This window comes from Argentina silus (genome assembly GCF_951799395.1).
Source record: "Argentina silus genome assembly, chromosome: 22".
NCBI lineage: Eukaryota > Metazoa > Chordata > Actinopteri > Argentiniformes > Argentinidae > Argentina > Argentina silus.
In genome coordinates, this window is record NC_139676.1 from 5,883,070 (window position 1) to 5,889,600 (window position 6,531).

Sequence of the window (6,531 nt, forward strand, 5' to 3'; positions counted from 1 at the left end):
ATAGAGGTTTCTGACTGGGCCATCTGTAGTCTTGGCTTTAAGGCTTTCCCCTTAATCCCAGGAACCTGTTTAATTAGGTGTGTGTGTGTGTGTGTGTGTGTATGTATGTGTGTGTGTGTGTGTGCGTGTGTGTGTGTGTGTGCGCGTAGCGAAGAAATACTGTGGTTTTAATTAAGTCATTGTTGAAGACTTTAGTATTTAGTTTCATTGAATGACTCTGTTCTAATCCTTGTGAGAAGTCGTTTGTGAGAGAATATTTTCTTAATTATGTGGCGTAGCATATTAAACACAGTCCCCCCTGCGCTCTACGTAAATACACTCTAATAGTAATAAACTTGTAATATTTCTCCAGCCTCTTCAGATGTGTAGACTAAACAGCAGAAGTCAGGAAAGCCCCCACTTCCCACTCCACTCTCCTTCTGGACGTAGTCCAAGTCATCTCACGCTGCCAAGCACACCCTGTAGAGCAGGGGAGGCTGGTGGAGGTAGAAATCGGAGGACGGGCTCATTGTAATGCATGGAATGGAATGAGGAATGGTATCAAACACTTTCTGGACGAAGAACGTCCTCTGTTCCATGCATTACAATGAGCCCGTCCTCCGATTTCTACCTCCACCGGCCTCCCCTGCTGTGGCTATGTCTACAATCTTAATCTTTGCATTAGTCTCTTTGCATCTGTTGCTCAGTAATATCTCCATATTCACAGCATGCATTCTCATCCATTTGAATATGTGTTTCACCTACAGTATAGCCTGGCATGCTATAGCATGTTCCGTGTGTGTTTGATACCATTCCTCAGTCCATTCCATACATTACAATCTGCCCGTCCTCCGATTTCTACCTCCACCAGCCTCCCCTGCTATGCTCTAACTAAACCATTAACATCTGACTACAGTGTATTTGTGACATGACTCATGTCTGATATATAATAAGTAGATAGAAGTTATAAGTATATCAGACAAATTCCAGATGCTTTGCAGACCACAACCCTTACTGGAATAACCCCAGTAGGTACACAAAATCATTCTGACATTATACTGACGTCTTATTCCGGGCATATTCTGGTCGTGACGTCAGAGGGCTGATATATGTTTATTTGACACTTTGTAATATGCTGGTAAAGTGATGGCATCACAGTAAAAGAATACCATGACAATGAAAATATCAGGAGACAAACATAGCAAGCTTGTATAGAAAGCTCCATAAGATACTGTAAATAAAGCTATATAAGCTAGATTGTTGAAGGTGATAAAATAGGGGTTTTGTTTGATATTTGAGATGTGTACTGGTACAAGTGACGTGGCTAACGTGATCAGTTGCTAATATAGCTTAAAATAAATCTTCGAACCTGCGTAGTTTTACACACTGTCTCCGTTTCTGGAATGATGGGAAAAGTGAAATAATGAAGAATATTCAATTATTTTATGTTGGTTATGTTTTAGTTATGTTATACAGTATGTGTGTGTCTTTTCCAGCCAGGTAGGACTATTGTGCAGAGAGTTGTTGCCTATGCTACCTTACAACACTGAAGAAAATGGAATCTGAAGGAAATACTGAGCTCAGTTTTTTTGGAGCTCTGCCCAAGCCCGGCTTGGTTTGATTGGTTTAATGTGTCACTAATTTCAAACGAGTTCCACCCCTTTGTTGCTACTTTCGTCAAAGGATCTCGAAGGAAGTGGCACAAACAAGCGTGCGGAGCTGCAACGCTGACGTGTAACGCTTAAATCTGGCTGCCAAACTTGCTCCCACCGTGAATAAATAGAACTCTCAGTAGTCAGCAGTCATGTAAAACAATACGGCACAAACAGAGTATTTACCACTCCCCGCTGTCAAAACAGGCCTCTTCACCTGCACAAGACTTCCTGGTGAAAAACAGGTCAGAGGACATACAATTAAATCGATTCAAAATCAGGAGGAGATGCCCCTTGAAACATGGCTACGGCAATCAAGCCGAGCGACATGCTGCGTGTGTGATTTGGAGGCAATATGCAGCAACGTGACTATAGCTACCGCATGTATATACCGCTAACAAGCTTTAGCCCGCTGTAAGGCAATGTCCTACCCGGAGATCTGACAGTACAGAATGCTGTGTTCAATCACCCCCACCCTAGGGAGGAACCATCTTCTGCCTCTCTCCATTATCTACCATCAGCGCTGTGTTCTGAATGAAGTCAGGAATGAAAGGGGAACTGTACTGTACTGCAGACTTGAATTGAGCGATACGATGCCCTCTCTCTCAACTGCCGTCAGCGAGATTCCAGATGAATGGATGCTCAACCGGTGTATTTTTATCTATGTCCTTTTCCACTACTTTAGTTCATGCTAAGTAATGGATCCCCTGGGCCGTGCCAGAGAAAGGCTTAGTTTACCATCAGGTCAAGGGAGGCTAGTGGAGGTAGAAATCAGAGGTCCGCACTCATTGTGATGTATGGAACGGAATGAGGTAAGGTGGAGGTGGAAATTGGAGGACGGGCTCATTGTAACGCAGGGAACGGAATGAGGATTGGTATCAGGCACGCGTGTTGGATACCGTTCCTCATTCCGGTCCATGCGTCAGGTCTACTGTACTGGTGATGAATATGGAGCAGCTCTGAGTGGTGGAGGGGGCCAGGACCAGCTGGAGCCTGTTAGGACACGATACTGTTGGGTAAATGGAAGGATCGGAGGTCACTGAACATGTCGTTGCCTAGGATGCCTTCTTCCTGTTTGGACGTTCTATTTTGGTCTGGAGTAGGAAGCGTGTGTGCATCTGTGTGTGTGTGTGTGTGTGTGTGTGTGTGTGTGTGTGTGTGTGTGTGTGTGTTGGGGGAGGGGAGATAGCTCTTAGGAGCATTGGTTGAATATTGGGTAGATTATTGAATGGGAAAGTGTTAATAAGCGTCACTATAAACACTCTATGTGGCCAATTGACCCGTTGGGGCATATTGACATGCCTAAAGCCATTGATTGGCCCATTGGCCTGCAGCGACAGTGCACTGAGCCAACCCTGATAGCCAATCAGATGAACACAACAGGGCTGGTCAGTGCTAAGTGATGCTTGACCCCCGGCTAGGTGACCTTTATGGAGTCAAATAAAGAGTCTCTGATCCCTGAACTCTAGTCAGCACTTTTGAGTGTCGCCGAGGGCTGTCGTCCTCCTGCTGAACTTCCTTTTGTCGTTTCCATGTAATGCATGGAGCGGAATGGAGGAATGGTATCGAACACGTGTGATATAACTGTGCAAACGGGAACGATTGTTGTTCACGTGTGTCTTTGATACCATTCCATGCATTACAATGAGACCCGTCCTCCGATTTCTACCTCCACCGACCTCCCCCTGGTCTATAGAGTATTTAACCGCAACTTCTCCTGCTTGTGTGAACTGAATAGCCTCCAGTTCCTATTCACTCTGAGTCAGCTGGAGACCTTCGTCACAAATGTTCTCAGTCTGTTCACAGAACCTTTCTCCTACAGTGTATCGTATAATGAAAGCAAAAAAAGTCAAAATCGCTCACTTTTTACTCTTCCATAATTCATATTCTATATATCTCCATAAAAGGAATAAGCTAGTGGCAGGGCATACAGTAGCTTGCCATAGTTGCAGCAGTCACTTGTAATCCTAAGCAGTCCGAGCATGAAATGAATTTAGCCTGAAATGCAATAAAGCAACTCTAGATGGGAAATGATAGCTAAAATTTAGAGTAGAAAAAAGAAAAGAAAAACAGACTCCGTTTAGACCAATGGCAGGCTTCAATGGGCTATGTTTGTCTCCCAAAATAGGATGTTTTAGTAATCAAGCAGATAGGGTTTTCCATTAAACATTCAACTTGAGAACGCCTAGGTTACTGAGAAGACACATCAGTACTTACCAGAACTTTCCCCCTGCAGTATGACTAGCAAGGAGATCCAAAATGTTGAAACTTTTATTCCACCTTATCCGGAGCTTAGTCTACCGTCACAGAGAGTATAAGTGAGCAGAAGGCATAAACTGCCTGGGATTGCCTGAAATCATAAACATTTCAAGCATGAAATACAATCAAATGGTTAGAAACAGGGGCTTAGCCACAGAGGCTTACGGTAGAACAAACAAACTCCATTCACACCAAAAATGTTAGTTCTGAGTCATCCTATCCTTGAGTAATTTAGTTAAAGTGTTTCCCGTTAAACATGTAATGGTGTCCAATGGGACTTCAGACTTCAGATGTGTTTCATAAAACAACCACAAAATCCGAAATAACAAAAACACACCGCCGTGGCCTTGTCACAAACAAGCTCGTCTCTGAACAAAGGCTCGACCCCGGCAATTAACCCACCAATCATCAGTCTCCGTTCGGATATAAACAAACCAATGGGGACGTGGCCGTGTGACACGGTGAGGTAGCTCATGTGGATCACAGCCTGCATGACAACAACAGCTCCGGGTGTTCTGGGTGTTCTCACCTAGACTTTCCATTGGACATCAATATCAACACTTTCAGTCTCTTTCACAAAGTGGTGAGAGGCAAAGAGAGGGAAGGTAGTGACTGTGCACTCTCCTACAGTACATCGTCGTACAGGGCTGGCATCAGATTGTATGATATCTACCTGAGTGTGTGCGTGCATGTGTGTGTGTGTGTGTGTGCGTGTGTGTGTGTGTGTGTGTGTGCATGTGTCTATTTTGGTCTGAAGTAGGAAGCGTGTGTGTGTGTGTGTGCGTCTGTGTCTGTGTGTGTGTGTGTGTGTGTGCGCGCGTGCATGTGTGTGTGTGTGCGTGCGTGTGTGTGTGTGTGTGTGTGCGTGTGTGCGTGCGTGCATGTGTGTGATGTTCATCTGTCAAGGTTTTTGTTCTGTCCACAAAGGAGAGTCTCATGACTTGACTGTTGACAGGAGCAACATGGACATGTGTGCTCTCGCCACGGATAGATGGGTTTAATCACGAATAGATGTACCCAGAGAGAAGTGTCTCATTATCATGTTTGCTATGTACATCCGTAACCATGGTCTGTCCTGTCATGTCATTAAGAACACGGAGTCTGTTCTCTCAAGGTTTTTTCCCTAGCACCAAGCGAGGGGCCTCTCTTTGCTGACTAAATATTTGCATGAACTAATGACAGCCATTAGTTCATAAACAACTTTTCAAAACAAAGTAAATGACTATGCCTATACAGTTGGCTGCACAAATGCATTGTTTCAAGTTCCTTTGAAGTGTACAGCGTATGAGTCATAGACACGACTACAGTCTGTAAAGGCCTAAACTGGCTTGTGGTTTTATACGCTTTAGAAAAGCTTCAAAAGAGGAAAGAATAGGTTGTACATATCCTTTTGACATTACCGCAATTTTGTTTCATTGATGTCAGCTTTGTGCCAAAACAGCCTTCATTACAAGCCTTTAGCATTGACTTTCAAAACTACAGTTATATCATGCCAGCTACAGGACCAGACCAACATGAAGACTCACTTTAATAGGATTGCTCAGCTGAAGTAGAATTTCTTTGAACGACCAAGGTCACTCCAATGAAAGTTTCATGTCTGTCATTTCAAACAGATTATAAATGCTGCCATTAGCCTTTGACTTTGTCCATGAAATCCATGTTGATCTCTCGATCCGATTACATCATTCAGGAAGAGTTGAAGAGATTGCTACCACCCTCCAATTATATGCTGATTAATATATTAATGTACTTTAGATAGTGTGTGTGTGTGTGTGTATATGTGCACGCCTGTGTATGTGCATGCCTGTGTATGTGCGTGCATGCATGCGTGCGTGCGTGCCTCCGTGCGTGCCTCCGTGCATCCGTGCGACCGTGCGTCCGTGCGTCCGTGCGTCCGTGCGTCCGTGCGTCCGTGCGTGAGATTTACAAGGTCTGAATCACTGCCATTAGAGAGGAACATGACACCTTAGATAACATGCTGAGCCTAAGTGGTCTTACGGTGCTCTTTCTTACCACTGTCCTAATTGGCTCCAGATGTTTAATGGCTGCAAATGGAACCTAGAAAAAGAAAACACTTACGATTCATAATAACACGAGCTTCTAATTAATTGGATTCCACTTGGGTAACCGTTGACATTTCCCCTCTTTGACTGTTTGTGAAGAAACTATAATAGTAAAAACTAAAATAATAGAGATGAAGAAAGAAGAAGCCCCCCCCCCCCCCCACACACACACACACACACACACACACACACACAAGTACAGTATATCAACATGCTTCCCAGTGCTTTATTACTGTACACATCCCAAACCACTTCTGCTGAAGAGGAAATGTTGTTTGATTGCAGTATTAAAGCACTGGGGAGCATTTTTAAAGCTAACTATGATGCAGGGGTTTCTCTTTGTCTTATAGAACACACAGTGTTTGCGTGCGTGCGTGCGTGTGTGTGTTGGTTTGTGTGTTTGTGTGTGTTTGTATGTGTGTGTGTGTGTGTGTGTGTGTGAGAGAGAGAGTGTGTGTGCGTGTGTGTGTGTGTGAGAGTGTGTGTGTGTGTGTTTGTATGTGTGTTTGTGTTTGTGTGAGTGTGTGTGTGTGTGTGTGTCTGTGTGAGTGTGTGTGTGTGTGTGTGTGTGTGTGTGT